Source organism: Triticum aestivum, chromosome 5B (genome assembly GCF_018294505.1).
Source record: "Triticum aestivum cultivar Chinese Spring chromosome 5B, IWGSC CS RefSeq v2.1, whole genome shotgun sequence".
Lineage (NCBI taxonomy): Eukaryota > Viridiplantae > Streptophyta > Magnoliopsida > Poales > Poaceae > Triticum > Triticum aestivum.
Genome location: NC_057807.1, coordinates 521,866,255 through 521,879,422, shown reverse-complemented (window position 1 = coordinate 521,879,422; position 13,168 = coordinate 521,866,255).

Sequence of the window (13,168 nt, the reverse complement as noted above, 5' to 3'; positions counted from 1 at the left end):
GGCGATCCCCACGCCACTGCCGGCGACCACCGCCCCCACCCTGAACCCTAAGATAGATAGTGGGGTACCTATCCAATGAGCCCCCCTCCCCGCTGCGGCTGGTTCTTCCTTCACCCCGGTGAGCCCCCCTGAAAATCGACTGACCCAATAGTCGATTCAGTCCACTGAAGTGTAGCTAAATCGGAGCAGCATTGCAAGCAAGAGCAAGAGCGAGAGCAGCAACGCGAGCAAGAGCAATAGCAATAGCAAGAGTAGACCAGGCAGGGGACTGAGAGCAAGAGCAGAGCAGCAGCACGAGTGAGAGCTAAAGCAGCAGCAGCTCCTACTGATGTGGACGTCGCTGCCGAGGGAGCGACGTCGTGGAGGAAGTGGTCGGCCATGCCGCCGTGCATGGAGCCGTGCCGTGTCGGCTCGGGACCGAGCGCCGGCAGCACCGTGAGATCGAATCAAGAAGAAAATGCGGCGATTAGTGTACAACCTCTTTGGTGGCGCCGATTAGGCCGCAGCTTCATTCGAGGAAACGGCGATGATGATGCTCTTCCGATGGTGCAGGTGAAGACGGCGGTGTGGGAATGGAGGTGGCACGAAAGACGAGGGGAACATCGGGGCAGTGCCTTGGAGGTGGAGGACGGGGTGGCTGAACCGGCGGGACCACGAGATTGACGATGGATCCTCATCCGGTACGGTGGATGAGGGACGTCGAGGTGTTGCTGTGGACGACGTCGTCGGGGAAGAGGCTCCGGCTGGGTGGCAGACGGAGCAGGGTGTGGGGCTTCGTCGCGAGTTTTCGCAGACTCGGTGTACGAATGGGTGGGCGGGTGGGATGGCAGTGGGGAACCATGGCTTAGGGACGCGCTTGTCCAAAATGTGGGGTAAGTTATGAAAGTACCCCCACTGATTTGAGGCGCTTCTTTCGGTTCGGCGGTACCACGGGCATTTTGCGTGTCGAGATTTCACAGGAGGTGGGAGTTTTCGCGCGCGTTGTAATTTCGGAATAGCAAGGCGCGGGTTGAGATGGAGGGAGTTGTCGGAGCACGACGAGACAAAGATATATCTTAAATATTTCGGACTAACAAGGCGCGGTTTGAAATTTCCGGACAAGCCTAACGTGTACTATACCAAATCAATGCGCACTACAAATGTCACTCAAAACTTTGAATTCATGTTATGTTCAATTAAAATATTCCGCTACGTGTATAATGCATGCATCCTACTACTCAAATGAATGTTTTAGTGCATTCCAAACGTATATACTACCACTTCAATATGAACTAAATTTGAATTCGTTTCTCTATTTGAATAAGATCTACAGTAATGATTGTTGTGAAGTTAAATCATTTGAATTCGTTTCTTTGTTTTAATAAGATCTACAGTCATCATTATTGTGAAGTTAAACCATCGTTTGTGTATTATCTTCACAGCACACCACATGATTAGTCTCGAGTTACATATGAACTATGTGTACTATATGAACTCGAACTCAATTTTTTGAATCCACTTTATTTTGATTTCAAATCACACTACATTTGTAGGTCTAGCTAGATCTTCATAATCTAAACCATGTCTCATATGTATAATGTGTTTATCACATTATGTGCCCCGCCCCCTACGCCTACAAGTATTTAGATGTGAGTTGCAAACACCACACATTACCACAAATTCAAATAAAATGTGAGAATGTTCGATATATAGTATTGTTTAGATTGTTCGATATTTAGTTGTAAGCTGCAAACGCCACACATTATCACAAATTCAAATAAAATGTGAGATTGTTTGATGTATAGTATGGTTTAGACTGTTCGGCATTTAGCTGTGAGTTGCAAACGCCATGCATTATCACATTATGGTATAACATGTGCACAGCATGTGTATCACCGCTATATTCATGCATGCATATGTTTAAAACACTATGATCTCCTATTCAAATATATGAATCCCCTTTCATATCAAATTATGATCTTTGTTAGTCTCTTACACCCACACAATCCTCTAACCTTTGTAGCTACCACTAACTTTCTCTCGTGCATGCACACGCCCTCCTCGCCCTCCCCCTCCCTCAGCATTTTATCCACCGGGCACATTCATTTTTTTCTTTAGGTCGTTCTCCCAGAGTCTCCACAACTCCTTTCCGACACACACCGATCGATAAACCTCTCCAGCAATGCCTGCCTACAACATACACACACACCTTCAATCTCCTCCTTTATGTGTCCTTGCCTCGTGTCTCTCATACGGTCACACACACGTGTAAACTCTCGCCCCTCTTTTCATCGATATCACAACCGCACACTCCTCCCCATATCTAGCTAGTAGCTGGGCCTCTCGCACCACCTCCTAGCTCCATTATCTCTGTCTATCCGTCTCGCTGGGCCTTATTTGCCTCTAACAAATGGACGTACACCGACCGATCTCTCGCTATACATATAGCTAGCTAGGTCCTTATAACTCGTTTTTACCCACGCGTCAATTGATCTACCTCATTAGTTGTGTCTCTCCCTTCCTCCGACAAACAACAATTGATCTACCGATCTAGTTAGATTTGCTTACCAAACACATGGTTCCCCTTCATCATCCATGGATGCGTCCCGACAGATCTATCGCGCACATGCACACACAGAAACACATCCCCATTCTTATTGATAACATTGCAGTTCCACCCTCAGTTTGTCTAGTAGGCCTCTCCCACCATCTTCGAGAAGCAACTCCATCACCCATCCAGCACTCTACCCCTCTCCCTCCCTCTCTCTCTCTCTCCTCTCTCTCTCTCTCTCTGTCCCATCATATTTCCCGTCCTTCAGTTATGTATGGATGTCGACCGATCTCCCTCAAGACATAGCTGGGTCTCTCCTTCTCAACACATATAAGAGTCGTTCTACCTCTATAGTTAGGCCTCTGCCTACCCCTCCCCCCTCCCCCCCACACAAAGCGATACATCGAGCGCTCTAGTCATGTCTCCCTGCCACACATAAACTTGACATGTGCCCTCTAACATTCCGGTAGGCCAATTGCCCTATATCTTTGACTTGCACACACACACAATTTTGATGGCTCTCTTCATCGATCTCGCACCCACCCACTTGATCCTCTCTTCGACTCTATCGATAGCTATGACCCCTCCCTCTCTTCTTGTGGATTGCCCGACCCTCTATATATGATATGGATAGGCCTCCATTTCACACACATTGCAGGCAAAATTTTGTTTGAGATGTCATCAACACGTATTCCCACAAATAATTCACGAAATCAACCCCCACCCCACCCCGACCCCAAAACAAAAAACACTCACGAACGCGGTTTGTATCTCTCACACACACCCACGTAGGTGGGGGACATGCACGAAGAGAAGAGGTGCATGCACGGCGCACGTACTCCCGTCTCTTTCCCAACCACGCCCGCGCGGGTACACGGTGGAGCTCATTTCTGTACGAAAAAGGCAGCCCACGTGGTAATTTGGCACGTGTACTGGTTGTCCACTTGGTGGAGGGAGGATCGTCTACCACGGGTGAACAAACAAATTGCGACTTGACGCATTATGTTAAATTAAAAAAAGAGGCAAACCATGTGGGGCCTACCTTAGAGGCAAGGCTCTATACACTGAAGTAATTTTGATGTATCCCGTCAACTCGCAGAACAAGGAGAAGCTTGCTTAGTACGCTGTCTCCCCCGCCCACGGGTGCGGTGGCTCGCAGGATGAGGTGAAGCTTGCTCAGCCTTATGCCCGCTCCCTCGCCCATGCGTGCGGTGGCTCGCAGGACGAGGAGAAAAATTTACTACTCCCTCCGTTTACTCCTCGTCCCTACTAATACCTTGGTTATAGAGATTATATCATATTGTTTGGAATATATATGTCCTTTAGTAGATTTCAATATGAACTACTAGTACATACTCCAAACACTGATGTATATAGACGTATTTTAGAGTGTAGATTCACTCATTTTGCTCCGTATGTAGCACTCTCCCTCGCCCCTCGACCCTCGCCCACGTGGTGGACGTGCAGCAATTCATTCGGTCTCATATAGACAGAACGAGATATACTGCACTACCATTATTGCTCGACTTCCCGAAGAGGCGAAGAGCCAATCGCAAGGTTAATATTTTGGAGATGCCAAGTGCAAGGTTATAGGAGAACGAGTAGTAGGTGCCGCGTCATTTATAAATAAAGTTTTTTTTTCTTCAGTGGCACGTACGCAATATGATAGGTTCATATGGAGAGAAAAGGAAACCGCTCCACTATATACATAGTCAGGACGGGCCAGCCTACACGGTTGCTTGTTGGGGTTGCTCTCTTCACACTCTCTCGCACAAAACGACTGTGGCCACATCTCTAACATCCCGGCGGGTCATGTCCGCTGGGGGAAGGGGTGGATGCTTAGTGTAGATGCGGTCGCCGTCGCCGACGGCGAAAACCCACTATCGGCATGTCCCGATCAGGGGTCCCCACCATTCTCTCTCACAAAGCCGGTGAGGTTGCCTTCGTCCCTTGCTCACTGCCGCAACGTGGGCAGTTGCCGCCTCCCGCCGCCCTCCTCAAGGTCGAGCTACGTCCCTCAGGTACAACTCCCTTTACAGCCGGCTTGCACCACTGCTCCAGCTGCCCACATCAATCCATGTGGATATTTCTCTACTTATGTGCCCTACACATACCTCTACTGGCTTCTACGTACTGATTTGTGAATCAACTAGTCCCAGTAATCTTATTATAATCATGCTTCTTCAATTTCTTTGCCACAGGGATGCTCATCTCGATTTTGGTGAAACTGCACAAAATGATCGGATGGTCATAGGGTTGCAAACTTCATTTCTTGGGTAGCTCCAATGTTGCCAGCAAATTTAAGCCTGGTTAGGGTTTATGGTTAAAGGGCTAGGGACTGCATGGATCGATTTTTTTCTTTAGCTATCTCTGTTCCAAAATATGTGTCAACTTTAGTAGTAGTACAACTTTGTACTAAAGTTTGCATAAAGTTGAGACACTTATTTTGGAACGGAGGGAGTACATATTGGCTATGATTTGTCAATCATTGAGATGCAATAGCATGCATGTTAGTCTCCTTTGTATTTGATGAAATGTTGCAATGGGCAACCTTGGACGCAAGATACATGTAACAGAAGCTGGAAGCTTCATAGCATTGTACAAATTTATCTCGCTGATAAATTACAGTATGTACTATACTAGTACTTCCTCCATTCCTAAATATAAGTCTTTGTAGAGATTTCACCATGAACCACATGCGAATGTATATAGATGCATTTTAAGTGTAGATTCATTCATTTTGTTCCGTATGTAGTTCACCTAGTGGAATCTCTACAAAGACTTATCTACTAGTAATAGCTAGCCCCCACTACTAGGAATTCTCTATCCTCTCCTTGAGCCACATCATCAAAATTAATGTAGTCGTTAGATGAACTAAATCAGTCCATAATAGCCGTCTGATCTAGACGTTGAGAGGCTCCGCACTAAGCCACATGCAAGCATGCAGAAATGCCATGGCATGCATGTGAGTGGGTTTTAAATCACATCAACATGTCTGCATGCAAGCATGCACCGGTAGCATGCATGTAAGTGAGCTTTTAAGTCCCATTAACATGTCAAAAAGAAAAAATATAATCCCATTATGCAGTAGGAGTTGGCTGATCTTTTTTCCTTACGTGGGATGATCCAAATGATGATGGGAATTTATTCAGTTTGGCTACCACATTTGTCATGCGGTTATAGAGTTTTTTTTTAGTTCTATGAAATTGATAATTTTGCACAGAGAGATATATGGCTGTTCCGCGGCAACGCGCGGGGACTCATCTAGTAATATTTAGGAACGGAGGGAGTACTATGTAAAGAGTTAGGTGTCGCACGATGTCCAGAAAATATGGTGATAGTGTGAGGTGGGCCATGTAATCACTGAGCCTGCGTGTTTTCACTGCTCTTGCACTCATGCACTGTAAGAATGGAGAAAATTGTAATCTAGTAGTACCTCCTTTTGCCAAAAGCGTGAGACATCCAGCAGTCCTACCACCTCAGTAATAAAGACCAATGAGTCGTCAAATCACATAGACCCAGCAATAAGTTGGACGGACGAAGCAACCATTGTCGATGTCAAAACCGGCGGATCTCGGGTAGGGGGTCCCAAACTGTGCGTCTAAGGCTAATGGTAACAGGAGGCTGGGGACACGATGTTTACCCAGGTTCGGGCCCTCTCCATGGAGGTAATACCCTACTTCCTGCTTGATTGATCTTGATGATATGAGTATTACAAGAGTTGATCTACCACGAGATCAGGGAGGCTAAACCCTAGAACCCGGCCTATGGTATGATTGTTGAGATCCGTCCTACGAACTAAACCCTCCGGTTTATATAGACACCGGAGGGGGCTAGGGTTACACAGAGTTGGTTTACAGAGAAGGAGATCTACATCCGAATTGCCAAGCTTGCCTTCCACGCCAAGGAGAGTCCCATCCGGACACGGGACGAAGTCTTCTATCTTGTATCTTCATAGTCCAACAGTCCGGCCAAAGTATATAGTCCGGCAGTCCGGATACCCCCTTATCCAGGACTCCCTCAGTAGCCCCTGAACCAGGCTTCAATGACGATGAGTCCGGCGCATAGATTGTCTTCAGAATTGTGAGGCGGGCTCCATCTCCGAATACTCCAAGATAAATTCCGAACACAAGGACCGTGTCTGGCTCTACAAGATAACATTCCATATACCACCGTAGAGAGAATAATAATAATCCACGAATCTAATTTGCCGACAATTCTTTGAAGAGCGACATCACACCATGGTCCAGTTTTTATTCGAACCATTCCTACAACTTGCTAACGCACACACCACGAGGCAGTTTCCTTGGCACGTCATGTCAGAGCAGAGATCGTGTTCCCCTTATTGCGGGATTCTCATCAATACGGGTATGGGTAATCCAACTGTGCCTGTTGGCATGACCCCGCGCTTTTAGGCAAGTCCCGAACGACCGCGTTAGGGGACGCTTGATATTCTTCCCCCTTTATAAAGGAGCCGAGGCCTATCCCTCTGTCTCCACACTCGCACATCTCGCACCCTGAGTCCCAACACCTAAAGTCCGATCTTAAGCACCCCGGATCTTCGATCATGTCCGAATCTAGCCATCAAGGCTGTTGGATGGCTTCCTCTGTCATAGAGGAGGATATTGCAAAGCTTAGGGAGGCTGGGTATTTGACCGCCGATGTCAAGCACAGGCTTCCTGCTCCCGAATACGTTATCCCCACTCCCGCGACCAACGAGAGCGTCGTATTTGTCTCCCACTTCCTCCGGGGCTTAGGTCTTACTCTTGATCCCTTCGTGAGGGGGCTCATGCACTACTACGGGCTAGATTTCCACGATCTAGCTCCGGATTCCATCCTCCACATCTCGTCATTTATCGTTGTGTGTGAAGCCTTCCTTCATGTTACCCCCCACTTCGGCTTATGGCTCAAGACTTTCGATGTGAAGCTGAAGATAACTGAGGAGCGACACGCAGAGTGTGGAGGTGCCATAATAAGCAGGAACGCTGATGCCCCGTGGCCCGAAGGCTCCTTCCCGGAGGTATCTGATTTATGGCAACGGAGGTGGTTCTATGTCACAGCTCCCCGAGGCTCAAAGTGGGCGGCCGCACCTACCTTCCGCTCGGGCCCTCCCCCTCAACTGGCATCGTGGGCCAATGTGGGACTAAACTGGGGGCCTGTGAACGATGTACCAATGCTACAAAGCTGCATTCGGGAGCTCCTCGAGAGGGACATTAGTCTCGTCAAAATAATCCAAGTAATGCTAGTCCGGTGGATCCTGCCGTGCAAACGCCAGCCTCTCCGGATGTGGGAATTCAATCCAGAAGGTCCGCGGAACATTCAGCACTTCTTCGGCATGACGCCCGAAGGGATGTATAAGTTGTTCTTTGGACCACGAATAAAGTGTCTGAACACCATCGAGGATGCGGGCCTGAGCTGCAATCGCCTCGGTACCCAAGTAAGTAACCCTATAACCGAACACCTTGCTTATATTTGTCATGGCATTGATCTGAACACTGTTTGCAACCAGGATTGGCTTAGTAAGGTGGAGAGGATCAGGTGTCCGGCCCCTCTTCCCGAAGGTTCGCCTGGCCCAGCAATGGCCAGGATTCTTGAATGGACACTAAGTCGGGTGCCACCAGAGAGAGCTGAAGGGGAGAGCGGGGAGGCCAAGAGTGGGCCTCACGCATTGTGCATCCGAACCGGGGGAATAAGCGCCTCCACGGAGGACAAGAATCGGGGAGGCGATTCTGAGGTTTCCTCCCCCCGCGGGAAGAAGAGGGTTGCCTCCGAAGATTTGGAGACGGGGGACCTAAACAAGGGAAAAGAATTTCGCCAAAGGGCCCTGCCCCGAAGGACGTCCTCACCGCACAGTGCCCGCCAACAGGCCAGCCCTCCACCGAGCTGTAAGTTTAATTAAGCAAAGATCTTATTGCTTTTTCCTCTGTGAGTAATAACCAGGACCTGTTTTTGTAGTCCGGCCAGCAGTCCATCTCAACAGGGGGGATCTTCTTCCGGAGATGATGGAGAGTGAAACCCCACCAGCCTCTCCGCCCCGTGAGGCGGGCAACCCTGAGGTATCGTCACGGAGGAGTCCGGATCCAATGGGGCCGGAAGCTAACACTTCTGCCGCCCCGAGCCCAGCGCATTCGGCTCCCATGGCGGACAACGAAAAGGGTCCGGGAGAGTCCGGAGTCCGGCCGAACGCGCTTACGGGCCTCCTGGAGTCAACTGATCTCTTGGAGGGTCATCGTACCCTAATGGGTACGGTGTTGGAGAAAATCTCCTCTGCCACAAGCGGTTTAAACGAAGCTTTTAAGAGCCTGCTCAAAGGCTTTGAGGTAAGCCGCAATTTTTAGTTGAATCGCACGCGATACATGCGCTCTGTATAGATAGTAGCCCCTGAGACTGCAGATGCCAGCCCATGGCGGCAAATGGAGGATCACACTCCCAGATAATGATCACACTTGTATTGATGTGCAGGTTGCTAAGGGTTTGGCAATATACCAGGCCGCTGAATGCGCCGAATTGAGGCGGCAGTTGACGTTGTGGAGGCCGACGTCACGCTTGTGAACAAGCGATTCGAGGAGTCACAGAGCATGCTTTCCTATATCCACATCTACTTTTGCAATAAGGTTTGAAATACTAATGTGGTGTGATGTAGTTGCAGGCGGAGCTGCTGCCGTTGAGGCCCTGAGGGCGGAGCTTGCTCTAGCCAAGGAACAAGCCCGGATTAGCAATGCGGCTGCTCTAAAGGTAGCCGAAGAATTAAGAGTTGAACATGCCGCTCGTCTCCGAAGCGAGGAGAATATAGCCGAGATGGCTGTGGAGCTGAGGGACGCCGCCGTCCGATATGAGGTTCTCGAAAAGGAGAATCAAACAAAGGCGGCCGACCTGAAGAAGGCGATGGATTCGGCTAAAGAGATGCGCTCTCAGATTAGAGACGCACGGGAGGAACTCCGACAAGCTGGAGAAATCACGGCCGGAAGTCCTTATGTGTTGCGGATGAAATTTTTAGATCCAAAGTATGCTCTGTTGGATAAGCTATGGAGCGCCGCAGATGAGTATGCGGACTTGGCGAAGAGTGCGGCTGATGCGACCAAGTTATTCGAGGATCATGAGGATAACAAAATGGAGAAACTGTTCTGGTCGCAATTTAGTGCTCCAGCGCGCTCCTTGCCCTTGAGTGAGAAGATGGCCGCCATAGCCGAGCTCCATAGGCTATCCGGCCTTGCAATGAGGTATGTAATAGACCATCTGTGGCTGAAGGAGCTGAAGCCGGACAATTACTTTGGTTTGGTGCAATGATTATTTGGCGCCAGAGCACATATTGATGCCATGAAGAGATCGGCGTGCATAGAGGGTGCGCGGATGGCTTTTGCCCGCGTGAAGACGTACTGGGCAAATATGGAGGCCACCCGCATTGCAACCCGGGGTCCGGCCGGAAGCCAAGACCCAGTTGAGCACTACTTTGAGCAAGTCATAGAAGGTGCAGGTAGAATAGAGTCTCAGTGTTCGAAGAATGTCATGTTTGAATGACGAACTTATTAGTTATGAGCAATTATGTGTTTAATTATGGAGGCTGTGTTTTATACTTTTGCCTGAAAGTATTATAATGTCTCATGTATGGCTGTTTATGTATTCATATAGCGTGAAAGTTAGCAGTCGTTGGCTTTAGCCCCCACACATAATGCGGGGGTGTTCGAGAAGATAGGCAGAAACACACTTGATCCAACGTCTTGGTCCATTAAGGAGGTGATCGCACATCGAACCAGGCAACCGGACTATATACCTGTAACACTTTCGCTTAGCCATAGGAGTTGAAAGGTGGGGCTACTATATAGCCCCTGATACTTCCGCGTGTATCCGGATACGATGCACGTACTTGACCGGTAGACCGGTACTTCGTTAATGTGGAGGAATCCTATAGATTCCGATGAGTCCTCGAGTGGTTGACCAGTCTCTCGCTATATCATGACAGTCAGTTTTCGGCTTTCTCTGCTGAGGTGCTCATCCAGAATAACCAGGGCACAATCGCAGTAGTTCTCCTTTGGCCGCCTTAGCCGATAGAATGGAACGTAAGGCAGCAAACCCAGGAGCCGGGCTAACCCAACATTTGACCAAGGACATGATTCGAAGCTGATGCATATAAGGCCAAACTCGTGACGCCGAACACTCCCGAAGGTATTCGGACTTTATAAAATATATTGGGCTAAATAATGCCCTTGACCCTGTGATTCCAGGTACGCGCATTGATCTGTCGTGGCAAAAAAAAGCCTAAAACGCCAGTGTCCCGTACAGGTGTATGAAATACCCATGGGATGTTGAGCAACAAGAGACAGTAAAGAAGGTTTACGCAGGGGCTTAATCTAAAGAGAAACCTGTGGGCGGGGCCATGCTACACGTCTGCGCCTGTGTCTCCGTTGTGCTGTATCCTGGAAGGGTGTCACACTTGTAGTGTCTGTATGAACGAAAAGGAAAAACATGCGAAAAGTTAGTTATGCTCGAGAAGTGTTTGAGATCTGGCCTGTTAACGAGGCAAGCTGGATTGTGGGCTTGTGTTACATGTTTGCAGCCCCTCGTGTTATTTATGGGGACACATGTACAGCCCCTGGCTCAGGTTTATCCGAGCCATTGTGAAAGATGGTGTATTGGACTCATCTAACCGTGGTCGTGGTCTTGAGGACCGGTCATGCATTCCGGTGGGAGAGGCCGCCTAGAGTCCGACAGCGGGAACTACCGCATACCGTTCTATGTTTCCGCTAACCGTGATGACGCCGCATGGACCGGGCATCTTGAGTTTAAGGCAGGCGTAGTTCGATATTGCGTTAAAGCAAATGAAGGCCGGTCTTCCGAGCAATGCATGATAATCACTGCTGAAGGGAGCGATGTTGAAGAGTAAGTTCTCGCGTCTGAAATTGTCGGGAGAACCGAATGTTACTTCTAACGCGAGGGATCCCTAACAATGGGCCACGACGCCTGGAATTACTCCATTGAAGGTGGCGTTATTTTGATTTATTCTGGATGGGTCTATCCCCATCCTACGGATGGTGTCTTGATATATCAAATTAAGACTACTGCCACCGTCCATTAGGACGCGAGTGAGATGGTATCCATCGATTATTGGTTCGAGCACCAAGGCAACCGATCCTCCGTGCCGGATACTGGCCGGGTAGTCCCTGTGATCAAAAGTTATCGGGCAAGTTGCCCAGGGATTAAATTGGGGGGCAACGAACTCTGCGTGAGTTGCGTGTACCATGTTTACCGTTTTGACTTCCCGTGGGAATTGTTTATGGCCTCTGGTGTTCGGCTGGCGAGGCTCATCCTCGTCTTCACTTGGTGTTTTCCTTCCCTTGTGCTCGGCGTTTAACTTGCCGGCCTGCTTGAAGACCCAACATTCTCTATGGGTATGATTTGTAGGTTTGTCAGAAGTGCCATGGATTTGGCACAATCTGTCCAGGACTTTGTTCAGGCTGGATGGTTCCTCTTTACTGTCGTTAAATGGATTTTTTCCTTGACCGGGTCGAGAGCCCCTGAATCTGGTGTTGACCGCTATGTTGCTGGACTGTCGTTATTCCGACGTTTGTTCTTGGTGTGCCGTGGCTTCCCGTTGCCATCTCGGATTTCGGATGTGCCTGGGTCGTTGGTGCCTTTACAGGCCAACCAGCTGTCCTCGCCCGCACAAAATCGGGCCATGAGGCTTGTTAAGGCTACCATCGTTCTCGGCTTTTCTTAGCCGAGGTGTCTGGCAAGCCACTCGTCTCGGATACTGTGTTTGAAGGCCGCTAAGGCTTCGGCGTCCGGACAGTCGACAATTTGATTTTTCTTAGTGAGGAATCTGTTCCAAAGTTTGTGGGCTGACTCTCTAGGCTGCTATATTATGTGACTTAAATCGTCCGCATCTGGAGGCCGGACATAGGTCCCTTGAAAGTTGGCCCTGAAAGCATCCTCAAGTTCCTGCCAACTTCCAATTGAGTTTTCGGGGAGGCTTTTCAGCCAATGACGAGCTGGTCCTTTTAACTTGAGGGGGAGCTATTTGATGGTGTGGAGGTCGTTCCCACGAGCCATGTGTATGTGAAGGATAAAATCTTCAATCCAGACCCTGGGGTCCGTCGTTCCGTCGTATGACTCTATATTCACGGGTTTGAATCCCTGTGGAAATTCATGATCCAGCACCTCATCCGTGAAGCACAGGGGGTGCACAGCCCCTCTATATCTGGCCATCTCGTGGCCTGCTGCCGGCTGTTGTTGCTCCCGGTGTTGATTCCGGACTGGTATTCGATTAGCATGATCATTGTGGTGACCATAATCCCGCGTTGGAGCCTGTCCTCTGGACCCGTAGATGGACCTGGCCGCACTGGCCTTTTTCTCCAGGAGCTCTCGTAAATCGTGGGCGGTATCAGTGGCTGCTCTATCGCGGCCATGAGTTGGTTAGTCCAGCTGAGTAGCCGTATTGTTTTTGGGCCGAACGGGTGCTACGGCTTCATTGTCAAATTCGGGTAGCAGTTTGTGCTTTGGGTAGCTCTTTGTGTGGCGATTATCGCCATGTTTTCCTTCGGTGTCCAGCACCTTATTCCATCGTCGGTTGAGCGTATCATGTGCGGCCTTAAGACTTTGCTTCTGCTTCTTCAGGCTCTATGTTGTGGCCAGGAGTTTTCT